Raw genomic sequence first — 13430 nt, 5'->3', positions numbered from 1 at the left:
CCAAGTAGCCAAATTCATGTTTATATTACTGCGGAATATTGATACTCTCGTTACAGTTAACACTGGTGTAAATCATATTTTGTAAAGCGTCAACTTTCACGGCCGGAAATGTCGCGCATGTGAAAAGCAAGGTATACGAATTTTTATCGGAAAACTCTTAAAGCTTTCTCAATGGAAATGAAATGAGCGTTTGGCGTCATTGGCCGGGAGGCCCCTCGCGGGGCAGGTCCGGCCGCCATATCGCAGGTCTTATTACATTCGGCGCCACATTGGGCGACCTGCACGCCGGATGGGGATGAAATGATGATGAACACAACACAACACCCAGTCCCTGAGCGGAGAAAATCTCCGACCCAGCCGGGAATCGAACCCGGGCCCAGAGGACGGCAATCCGTCACGCTGACCACTCAGCTACTGGGGCGGACAGCTTTCTCAATAAAACATATTTTATTAACATTCTACACCTTTCTTATTCATGTCTACGTATTTATTTATGAGCATAGTCAACCTGGCGAAGAACACTTATCTCCCCATGGGAGACCAGTTTGTTGATACCGTTACTGTAGATTGTTTGAATTTGTTGACGGCGGCCGCAACTTCACCTCTGCTTGCACCGCTTATCACTACCAAAGTGACGTCCGCAAAAGTGTCCTTTGTGTTTTGAAAACTGACGCAAATCGGATGGGGCTGAGTTGGGGTTGTACGAATTATGATAGATGACAGTGAACCCCAGGCTTAGGACTAATGCAGATGTTGTTGTGCGCCGTCGTGCAGAAGCAGCAAGTGCTCCATGTGTGGACGAACTCTTCAGTTAAAAACGCTCACCGACTTAGTTACACACCGTCGTATTACACAGTGCAATTCAGAGCACTCTAACGGCAGATCAGCGAAGCAGGAAAGTCGACCGAGTAGCGTGCACGATATGTAGTACCTCAACCGATTCTGAGAACGAAATTAGAATTACATTAATACCATCAGCTGCTGACGGGCCTTGATATATATCAGCGGGGACAAATGAAAATGTGTGCCCCAACCGGAACTCGAACCCGGGATCTCCTGCTTACATGGCAGACGCTCTATCCATCTGAGCCACCGAGGGCACGGAGGATAGTGCGACTGCAGGAACTATCCGTCTCCCGCGGGGCCCACATTCTCACCTTGTATGTCCACACACTACATTCGTAGTGTCCCACCCCAACACAATCATTACTCGTGGAAGACATTCTTACCAAGTCCCGTAAGAGTTCGGGGAATATGTGAGCATCCGCATACAAGAAGAAAGTCATGGCCGGTATTGCCAGAATTATATACACTACTGTACATTAAAATTGCTACACCAAGAAGAAATGCAGATGATAAACGGGTATTCATTGGACAAATATATTGTACTAGAACTGACATGTGATTACATTTTCACACAGTTTGGGTGCATAGATCCTGAGAAATCAGTACCCAGAACAACCACCTCTGGCCGTAATAACGTCTTTGATACGCCTGGGCATTGAGTCAAACAGAGCTTGGATGGCGTGTACAGGTACAGCTGCCCATGCAGCTTCAACACGATACCACAATTCATCGAGAGTAGCGACTGGCGTGTTGTGACGAACCAGTTGCTCGGCCACCATTGACCACACGTTTTCAATTGGTGAGAGATCTGGAGAATGTGCTGGCCAGGGCAGCAGTCGAACATTTTCTGTATCCAAATGGCCCGCACAGGACCTGAAACATGCGGTCGTGCATTATCCTACTGAAATGTAGGGTTTCGCAGGGATCGAATGAAGGATAGAGCCACGGGTCGTAACACATCTGAAATGTAACGTCCACTGTTCAAAGTGCCGTCAATGCGAACAAGAGGTGACCGAGACGTGTAACCAATGGCACCCTATACCATCACGCCGGGTGATACGCCAGTATGGCGATGACAAATACACACTTCCAATGTGCGTTCACCGCGATGTCGGCAAACACGGGTGCGACCATCATGATGCTGTAAACAGAACCTGGATTCATCCGAAGAAATGACGTTTCGCCATACGTGCACCCAGGTTCGTCGTTGAGTACACCATCGCAGGCGCTCCTGTCTGTGATGCAGCGTCGAGGGTAACCGCAGCGACGATCTGCGAGCTGATAGACCATGCTGCTGCGAACGTCGTCGAACTGTTCGTACAGATGGTTGTTGTCTTGCAAACGTCCCCATCTGTTCACTCAGGGATCGGGACGTGGCTGCACGATCCGTTACAGCCATGCGGATAAGATGCCTGTCATCTCGATGTTAGTGATACGAGGGCGTTTGGATCCAGCACGGAGTTCCGTATTACCCTTCTGAACCAACCGATTCCATATTCTGCTAACAGTCATTGGATCTCGACCAACGCGAGCAGAAATGTTGCGATACGATAAACCGCAATCGCGATAGGCTACAATCCGACCTTTATCAAAGTCGGAAACGTGATGGTACGCATTTATCTCCTTACACGAGGCATCACAACAACGTTTCACCAGGCAACGCCGGTCAACTACTGTTTGTGTAAGAGAAATCTGTCGGAAACTTTCCTCATGTTAACACGTTGTAGGTGTCGCCACCGGCGCCTACCTTGTGTGAATGCTCCGAAAAGCTAATCATTTGCATCTTCTTCCTATCGGTTAAATTTCGCGTCTGTAGCACGTCATCTTCGTGGTGTAGCAATTTTAATGCCAAGTAGTGTACTTATATGGATATGGTGTCTGTTCTTTCGGACATATAAATATATGATTCTGAGAACAGAATAAAAGATTCGGAGCCATGACTTTTCAGCACGCCTTCGTAAAATATTCCGGGCTATTATCCCATGGTTAGATGAATTCCCTGTTGAAACACAACGTTTCCTTCCCATCTTTTTTCGAAGGTTCGACGAAAACTCTGGCTCGTTACTGACGAGTCAAGGAATTCGTCGGACCTTCTAAAAAAGTTACAATAGCCTTTGAAGATGTCCTCCACAGATGGGGACTAAACGTTCGGTTTCAACAAGTACTTTATTCACTCACAGCATAATAGCACAGAATACTTTAATAAACCTAAATTAATTTTTTAATATTTATTTTATTTCGATGTCTCTGTAACTTTACATGCACATTTCCTGCTACAAGAAAAATTTGCGAGTAATAATACTATTATAGCCAGATTTCTTACATACTACTGACCAGTATCTCGGAATGTTATGCATGAAACGATAATCATGAGAGAAATCCGTAATTTGTACAAAGTGGCGAAAGATGTTGGAATCACCAGAGGTCTGAACGGCTTTTTCTTCTTAAAAGAGGTGCTTCGATACAGAAAAACTCCTCCTCCATTTCGGATGGCGCCTAGGTAGGATGGGAGACCTTCAAGGACCGAAGGCATTATCTTCTTTCTGTGTTCCAGAACGTTGAACTTGGCCTCTGCTCCTCTCAACGGTACCGGAAAACGTATACTTTGGAGTCGTAAGCTTTCCGAGTACCAGTCACTCCGAGCTCGTAATACTCTGAGACGCGGCCTTCCAGCCCCATTCTCTTTGTTCGGACATCAGCCGTCGCAGTTTAGATGGCACTTTCGCAAGAGCCTGGGAACACTTGTGGGAAGTGACTCTTCTGCGGAGAGTAATTTCTGCGGAGCCTGGTGCTCTGGCTGAAGTAGGGGGCTTTCAACGTTAGCGGTTTTTGCACCTAGATTACGCGCACACTAAGAATTTTTTTGTTTAGTTCTTTAGCACAGCGTGCTGTAAGCTTGGATACGTGCTACTACGAATTATCTTTAATTATGCTGTCCGCCCCAATAGAGTCGGCTCGCAGCCGTGCTAGCGTGCGGAACTGCTCCGCGCGCCGTGTGACGCTCCGCTCTCGGCGGTGTTTACTTCCGCGTCGCGGTGTTTGTGCCTAGCGAGTCCAGTACTAACGTACACCATGGCGCACTCGTACCCGCCGTGCAACGATCAAAGTAACGTTTCAGGCCGAACATCCACGACCCAGAGCTTTCGAAGTCGAACAGTTCATACGTGAGGATCTACGTTTGAATCCCCAGGACGTAATCGGAATACATTTTTCCATCACTGGAAGTGTTGTCTACATCAAGATGTCGACGGAGGAAATTTGCAATGACATCATTCAGCGTCATGCCACCGGACTGAAATTTAAACACTCTGATGGACATATGGGTGCTGTCACAGTCGCCCATGCTGGATTCGGTCTCCGGACATTGCGGGTGTTTGAGCTCCCGTTCGAGGTGCCTCAGGATGTGGTCATTGCCGCTTTCCAACCATATGGCACCGTCTTGGGTCACGTCGCGGAGAAGTGGCAAACATTTACGACCTACCCCGTATTAAATGGCGTCCGGCAAATAAAAATTGGGCTGACGAAACATGTCCCATCGTACCTGCTGATTGGCGGCGTGAGGGCCATCGTCATGTACGATGGACAGCCACGAACGTGCGCAGGATGTGGCCAGGAGGGACATGTACGTTCCGAATGCTTACACCGCCGTTTAATACAGACGCCGTTACGTGAAGAGACTCAGGCTTCGACGGTCACGTCCTTACCCATCACCTACGCCAAGGTTGCACAGGACCCCGTCGTACCAATCTCGATTGCGCCAGCAGCATCGTCAACGCCACCCGCCGCAGCACAACGCGACGAGGACACAAGCACGGCGTCGCCTCCAGTGCTCGCTTCAGGACCGTCCGGGTTGCAGACCGAAACCGATGTTCCTGTTGGAACCATGGACGTCGACCTCGGTGTCGTGCCGACGTCTGCCTTTGTCCAGACGGGTTCGTCGTCCGACGACGGGCGACCACATTCTGATTCAGAAGGCCACATCAGAAAACAACGGTCGCCTCGCAAACACAGGAAACGACGACGAACGCCTTCCGATGACGCCCTTTCTCAGACGGCCCCGCGAGATGTGGACCTGTTGTTGTCTGACGGTGATCTCCCACACTGCGTCCAGTCACGCGATGTGGCAGCAACAGACTCCTACTCTCCCAGCCAGGGACGTGTCCTCGTCAACGAATGATGACGGCGGCCCTCCTGCCACTCATGTTGCGGAATCCACAACACCCGTTCCGGAAGTACGTGACCGTCACATGTCCACGTCGTCAGTTTCCTGGGCCGATGACGTTGAAGAAGAAGTGGAACAGGCTGCCAGCGTGTCTGCACAGGAGTCCACCTCGGCGACACTGCGGCTGGCGCCCCGCCAGTAATCATCACCACTGCGGGACCACCGGCGGCTCTCCACCTGCCGACTACTTCTACCGCACGTTCTGCAAATACTGAGGGTGGCCGTACACAGCAATATCGTATCGCCACGATGAATCTTGCCACCATTCGTGCCCCCCATAAACTGGCCATGTTCAGAGACACTATTTACTCTGCGGATGTGGATATAGCACTCTTACAAGAGGGGTTTGTGGCTGACTTCCTAGTTCCCACCGGATACAACGCCCATGTTTCCCCCGCATCCGATACCGGTAGCGGCGTCGCCATCCTGCTACGCGACGGACTCCCTGCAGAGGACGTCATCTACTTCCCCACTGCGCGAGGTGTGGCCTTCACACTGTTCGGTGTGCGCATTATTAATATCTACGCTCCGTCCGGCACTGGCCGCCGTCATGACCGACAAACCTTTTTTGCCGAAAGCGTCACACCCCTCTTCACCGGTCCGCAAGACGATTTGGTACTCGGTGGGGATTTTAACTCGACACAAGAACCCACCGACCAACTCCCGCGACATTCCCCTTGTGCATCTCTCTCAGTGGTCATCGACCGTCTACGACTTGTTGACACATGGAAGAAGCTCCACGGAATTCAACCGGGCTATACATTCTACACCTCTCACTCGTCAAGCCGCATAGATCGCATCTACGTTACCCGCTCCCTTGCTGATGGCACACGTCATGCGGAAGTCTGGCTCTTGTCCTGTTCAGACCATGATGCGTACCTCTGTGACGTCACTCTCACCCGACAGCAAGTGTGGCATAGTCGTGGTCTGTAGAAACTCAATGTCGCTCACCTGACCTCCTCAGACTGTCGCCGTATGCTCGAAGAAGCGTGGGCACGCTGCCACCATCGTCGCGAAGCCTATGACTCCACCTTATCATGGTGGCTCTCCTGTGCAAAGCCGACCCTCAGGAAGACTCTGATGAGTTATGGGAAGGAATTAAAGGCGTGGAAAACTCGTACCTTGCACTTCTACTACACCATTCTACGTGACTGTACGACGATGCCTTTCTCGCCAGCCCGGCAGTCGATGGTCCATCGCACGAAGGCGCAGATCTCCTTGATCATGGGGCGTAACTTGGAAGGCACTGTAGTCCGTTCTCGAGCTTCTAATCGCATCCCTCAAGAACGTCCGTCGATGTTCCACCTCCTTCAGGAAAGACAACGACGACGACGAGCTCTGATCCAAGTCCTCACTGATGTGGAAGGGCACCGGCACGACACCCAACAAAGCATCGGTCGTACTCTCCATGCTCATTTTGCCGGGCTATACGCAGCCGTACCGCATTCTGCAGCACTGATCACAGAAGTCGCTCAGCTTACTACGAACACTCTTCCGGAGGATGCAGTGCATGACCTCCAAGACGACGTAACCACAGATGAAGTGGTAGATGCTATCAAGGCGGGTTCCGATAACAGATCTCCTGGACCTGACGGTATACCCATCGAATTTTATAAAAGTTTTCACTATTTGTTGGCTTCCACGTGGACGGCAATCGCACAAGAGCTGATGTCACCGATGACAGTGGTCCCGAGCGCCTTTCTAGAAGGCATTATTATCCCCGTACATAAACCGCGCGGGTTATCGAGGATCCAGGACTATCGACCAATTACTTTGCTCAACAGCGACATGAAAATATTCACACGGCTACTGGCATCGCGACTCAAGAAGGTCGCACGTTACGTCACATCCTGCGACCAGACTTCCCTAGGAGGCGACAACATCCGTACGGCCCTTTGCCGTTACAGAGACATGATAGCATTAGCGCATTATCAGCGTCTCCCTGGCGCCTTGGCTTCACTGGACTTTAGCCAGGCTTTTGACCGTGTTGACCACTTCTATTTACGGACAGTTCTTCAGCATATGGGTTTTCCTGGCGGTATTGTCACAGAGATTATGCGCCTGTTGAGTAGTGCAACCTCTAAAATCATGTACAATGGTCGCCTTACACCGTCCCTGGTCATCGCACGATCTGTACGACAAGGCTGCCCTCCTTCCACGATTTTCGCCTTGGAACCCCTGCTCCAGGGCATGCGCCAACGTTTGGAAGGCATGGCTGTGCAAGGCCACCGTTTTTGTTGTACAGCCTACGCAGACAACATAGTACTATATCTGCGCAGTGAAGATGAAGTACGAGCAGCACTGACATGGGTGGCGACTTACGGCGAAGCTTCGGGGAGCTGCCTCAACGTGTTGAAATCCAAGGTCCTGCTCATTGGTGAGGGCTTGCCGGAGGGATGCGCTGCTCCCCTTAGTGTCGCCGCCACCATACGGTGTCTTGGACTTGATTTCACAGCAGACCAGCGCCGCTCAGCGACTATCAATGGTAGACGATTGCTACAGACAATCAGAGGAAATCTCGCAGATCACCGGCTACGAGCTCTCGACGTTATCCAACGCGCGCAATACGTGAACATGTATCATGCTCCCCGTATACCACAAGTGGCTCAAGTACTACCAGTCCCAAATCTCCTGGCGCGACGACTGTTGATGGCTTTCGGCTCCTTCGTCAGCTCGGGGATGTTATTCAAGGTGCAGTATGAATCCCTTGCACTGCCACGAGATCGTGGCGGGGTGGGACTCATCCACGTGCCGACTCGTGTCAAGGCACTATACGTCAGCTCCCAACTCAAACTTTGGCATCGTTACCCGCAGAGTCTTACTAGCCTCCTGCTTCACAACTTTTCACCGGCCTCCTTGTCCACCCCAGTACTGGTATCGACCATTCCAACCCCCTTTTATCACATCCAACGATTTTTCCTGGAATTCAGTTTTATCTACCGATCCTTACCACTTACACGTTTGTACCTCACGAAAACAGTCTCCGAATTGTTACAACAGTCCCGCCCGTCCAACCCCATCGAACGTAAGTATCCACAGTACGTGTGGCGACACATATGGAAGGCGATCCATGCGCGTTTTCTTGAATCAGACGTTCAATCAGCGTGGTACATCACCGTGAATGGCAAACAAGTTAACCGAGATCGTCTGCACCGCATCCATCTCGCCGATTCATCCCTTTGCACCCACTGTGGAGTGGATGACACAGATGTCCACCGGTTTCACTGTGGCACAGGTTTCGACGTATGGACACTTGCGCAGCGAATTTTGGCGTTTCTTACTCGCCAGACACCGGCTCAGATCGACGTCCACGTGCTTTTGTACCCCGATAAGACTTTCTACCCCTCCGCCAAAACTCACTCTGTGATTTGGATCTGTGGCCACACGATCCGCTATCTTTTTACTTCTGGCGACAAGTCTACACTAGGATATTGGACTTATCTCAACGAACGACACTGCGTCCTAATACGCAACCCACGCTATAAACAATATTTTTCCAATTTCTTACGGAGCACTTTCAATAACCCACCTAGTAGCTGGAACGTCCAAGCCCTGAGAAGCTGAAAACTGTATAAACCGAACCGAACTGAATAGATCTGCTACCCAGAACCCACGCCTACGCCATGAGAAGACACGTTTGGACGAGCTGGCATGCTGTAGGCGGATACACTTCAGGAGCTCCTGTCAGAGCTGGACTTTAACTACCAGTCGCACGACGACTTTAATTTAAAAAAAATCACTTTTCCTTATTTATTCCTCATAATTTGTTCTTAAAGGAAAAAGAAATTTGATTTTGGCTTTGAGAAACTTTTTTTTCTTTTTTTGTTCCAAAAGATTGCTACTTCGCCAACAAGACGAAGGAGACTCATTTTTGTTTACTGGAAGGAGAAACAAGTATAATTGAAGTCTTTGTTTTCTTTTGAAAAAAAAACTTTTCCTTATTTATTCCTCATAATTTGTTCTTAAAGGAAAAAGAAATTTGATTTTGGCTTTGAGAAACTTTTTTTCTTTTTTGTTCCAAAAGAGAAAAAAAATAAAAAAGGAGTAGCGTCTAAAAAAAGGGGTAGCGTATAAAAAAAATAGCTGAGTGGTCAGCGTAACGGATTGCGGTCCTATGGGCCCGGGTTCGATTCCTGGCTGGCTCGGTGGTTTTCTCCGCTCAGTGACTGGGTGTTGTGTTGTCTTCATCATCATTTCATCCCCATCCGGCGCGCAGGTCGCACAATGTGGCGTCGAATGCAATAAGACCTGCACCAAGGCGGCCGGACCTGCCCCGTAAGGGGCCTCCCGACCAAACGCTCATTTACATTCCCATCTTTAATTATGCTGAAACGTTGAAAAACTGCGGCCAATATTTTATGACAAACTTATTACACATTGATCAATATCAGGCTGGTTTGCCCATCTCCAAACGAAGCCTAGGTTAGGTTGGAATATGAAAGTATGGTTGTGTGTTGGCGATACCAATCCATGTCAAAGCAGAAATACCTAGCTGTGGCGACAAACTGATCTGTGTCTTAGTCTGAGGTCTCGGTTAGGTTGGACTGTGACGGTTTCATTGCAAGTTAGCGAAGTCAATGTGAAGGCAAAAACCTACTTCAAGTGTTTTGGGATCCGCAGAAATATCAACACACTACATTTCCGCACAACTACCATGAACACGTTCGGAAGACGCCAACGGTTATCGCGTTTGGCTTCATCCACTTGCAGCATAGTCTGTCGTTAAAGTTTTTGCTGTTCGTTATCTTGGGCACAGGCGTGCAATGGGGCCTGCATTATAGCGCCACCGTTTTAATGCGGCACTAGCAGCTGTTTCGAGCAGGAGTGTTGTAGCAACCAGCTGAATACTGCAAACTCCGTTCGACATCGCCACGTGGTAAGAAGACGTCGAAACCAACCACTTGTGGCTTCGATCGATCGCCCATGAGTGCAAAGACCTCACTGATCTCTGATTTATATGGAAAGCTTAGGAGGGGAAGAACAACTTAGCCGAGATCGCTATAAAGAAACTGTATTGTAGGTAATGGGTTACGGTAAAACTAAGTTACCATCTTCAGATCTGTAATAAAATTACAAGAAGTGCTCCAAACTGTTATACAAATAATGTAACATTAATTCATAGAAGAACCAAATGACAACGTATTTCATAAACGTTATTATAAATATCTTTTGCTAGCTACACATAATCCTTCTATTGAATTAATAGGTGCATAAAACAGGAAATAAGCGATGCGTCGGCACGTCAGAATTAAAATTACGTGCACCTCGCAATTGGCGAAAACATCGTTCCCCTAACATAACACGCCATGCCTACCTGGGTGCCGCAAGACTAAATGTCAATAGCCAATGCGTGAGACGAACTGACCACAAGTACAAAAGGTGTAGCTGCAGCACATAGATACTATAATTAAGTAATTTAAAAACAGCCATGATTCCAAATACACAGATGTAAAAATTTTTGGTAATGTTTATGTAATATTTTTGGTGATTTTTTCGTGACAGAACATACACTATGTGATCAAAAGTATCCGGACACCTGGCTGAAAATGACTTACAAGTTCGTGGCGCCCTCCATCGGTAATTCTGGAATTCAGTATGGTGTTAGCCCACCCTTAGCCTTGATGATACCTTCCACTCTCGCAGGCGTACATTCAATCAGGTGCTGGAAGGTTTCTTGGGGAATCACAGCCAATTCTTGACGGAGTGCTGCACTGAGGAGAGGTATCGATGTCGGTCGGTGAGACCTGGCACGAAGTCGGTGTTCTATAAGATTCAGGTGAGAAGTCTGTGCAGGCCAGTCCATTACAGGGATGTTATTGTCGTGTAACCACTCCACCACAGGCCGTGCATTATGAACAGATGCTCGATCATGTTGAAAGATGCAATCGCCGTCCCCGAATTGCTCTTCAACAACGGGAAGCAAGAAGGTGCTTAAACCATCAATGTAGGCCTGTGCTGTGATAGTGCCACGCAAAACAACAAGGGGTGCAAGCCCCCTCCGTGAAAAACACGACCACACTGTAACACCACCGCCTTCGAATTTTACTGTTGGCACTACACAAGCTGGCAGATGACGTTCATCGGGTATTCGCCTACCCACAACCTGCCATCGGATCTCCACATTGTGTACCGTGATTCGTCACCCCACGCAACGTTTTTCCTCTGTTCACTCGTCCAATGTGTACGCTCTTTACACCAAGCGGGGCGTCGTTTTGCATTTACCGGCGTGATGAGTGGCTTACGAGCAGCCGCTCGACCATAAAATCCGAGTTTTCTCACCTCCCGCCTAACTGTCATGCAGTGGATCGTGATGCAGTTTGGAATTCCTGTGTGATGGTCTGGATCGATATCTGCCTATTGCCCTTTACGACCCTCTACAACTGTCGGCGGTCTCTGTCTGTCAACAGACGAGGTCTGCCAGTACGCTTTTGTGCTGTACGTGTCCCTTCACGTTTCCACTTCACTATCACATCGGAAACAGTGGACCTAGGGATGCATAGAGTGTGTAAATCTCGCGTACAGACGTATGACGCAAGTGACACCCAATCACCTGATCACGTTCGAAGTCCGTGAGTTCCACGGAGCGCCCCATTCTGCTGTCTCAGGATGTTTATTGACTACTGAGGTCGCTACTATAAAGTACCTGGCAGTTGGTGGCAGCACAATGCACCAAATATGAAAAACGTATGTTTTTGGGTGTGTCCGGATACTTTTGATCACATAGTGTGTATCGAAAGCTTTCCACCAATTGCAGCGCAGAGGTTAAATTTGTCTTCTAGAATAACGACACGTTGTCTGCCATTTTGTAAACAGTACTTCTATATTAATTTAGTAACGATGTCGTTTTCCATTTTAGGTGTCAGTAAAACACACTGTGCTTGCCTTCAATCAATTCTTGACTGCAACCATACTTCTGTGAAGGAAGTTATTAGCAATACGAAAGTTTTTGTTTTAATATGTGAATGTTTTAATGATAAACTCTTCATGTGTGTCGTGTCCTCTGCCCATCCACCATCAATTTACAATCTCCTGCAGGTAGGGACGTGTTTGATTACCTTACTTGGTCAAGACAGAGGGCCATGAACCGCACTTTTCCCACGAACAGGGCAAAAGCTGGAGACAACTCTTCTCTCAGAGAAACGCAGTGGCTCTCTGTCAAGTCCAGTTGAAGTACATTCGTTGTTTCGGAGCTACATTTCGTCGAACACTAACGTGTTATGTCGCTCTAGGGGTAACTGGGATCATATGATCGATGAAGCGAGAGAAATAAGAGGGCTTGGAAATCTAATGAACGCAGACATTGGCTATCACTGCAGTCCACGTGGTTCCAAGTAACAGCAAAACTTCGCCAAGAATGTTCCATAGTTAGAGCTTCAGCAGTACACATGACGAACTGCCGGTTCTGGAATTCAGCGTGCGGTAACTGCCATCCATTTCTCTTCTTATTACTCTTAATGGAGAGGAATGATATATACATCGACTTCTTTTGTGTTTGTGTGTCATCTGGCAAGAGGAGATAGGTAGCTTCTTGCTAATAAGGCTGCTGGTCACCTGTGGCGTCCTCGTTCGTAATTCGGCCAACCAAGTTGCGGGTTAGTGGATTTTCCCGTTCTCTTGAACTCTGATTGAGATTTCTCTTTTCGAGAACCTAAAGCTCATCTGTTACTTCGTGTTGGTAACGGCCTGGGAACTTCCATGGGAAAGCGTAGGCTTAGCACAGAGTCTTACAAAGTTTGGACAAAACACCGCGAGAAATTCATGCCTGAGCATAAATGGAGATGCTAGCCAAGCTGCTGTACTTGATTACTAACGAACGGCACCTGTACAATGTCCTCAATACGTAGCAAGGGTTCGCCGTGGTCAGAACAGTTTTCTGTGTAATCGTGAGTAAAGTATGTCAGAGATACGTGCATTCGAACGTGGGAAAATTATTGGAGCTCGTATGGTGGGTCCTTCCGTAACCACTGTAGCTGAAGTGTTTGGTGTTTCAAGAAGAACCGTATGGAAGATTTATACTGTGGTGTCATCGTAAGACACCACTCGTACGCTGGCCGTCAAAAGCTCGCTAGCTCGAACGTCAGTATCTGCCGACCTCGAGGGGTGTCGCCAGCGTGGCGGTATGCGCAAATCATGTGACGCACCTCCCCGCTATGGGAAGACTATACGACACCAGCGGCCTCTCTGGCACTGGCACAACGCACCCCGACGACAGCGCTCGGGGGCCAGTTTGTCAGCGCAGATCGTGTTCTCGGTTCGACAGCTCAGCCCCATGAAACTGTGACTGCCGACGTGATAGGCGTGTTAGAACCAGCGCAGTTAGAAATATAGTTTACTCTTGAACTGACAAAAGGCTTTATTCAGA

At 48.7% G+C, this 13430-nt stretch overlaps 1 protein-coding gene and 1 non-coding gene across 2 annotated transcripts in view; both read right to left on the bottom strand.

Annotated features, from left to right (window-relative positions):
* LOC124619319 (protein turtle-like) overlaps nucleotides 1-13430 on the bottom strand; it is a 906568-nt gene that overhangs the window by 310303 nt on the left and 582835 nt on the right. The window lies entirely within an intron of this gene.
* Nucleotides 1026-1100, bottom strand: Trnat-ugu. Its single transcript has one exon. It is a non-coding gene; the product is annotated as a tRNA-Thr (tRNA).

Source organism: Schistocerca americana, chromosome 6 (assembly GCF_021461395.2).
Source record: "Schistocerca americana isolate TAMUIC-IGC-003095 chromosome 6, iqSchAmer2.1, whole genome shotgun sequence".
In the NCBI taxonomy this organism is placed as follows: domain Eukaryota; kingdom Metazoa; phylum Arthropoda; class Insecta; order Orthoptera; family Acrididae; genus Schistocerca; species Schistocerca americana.
The sequence above is the reverse complement of the archived record's forward strand: the minus strand, read 5'-3'. Positions and strand labels throughout refer to the sequence as shown.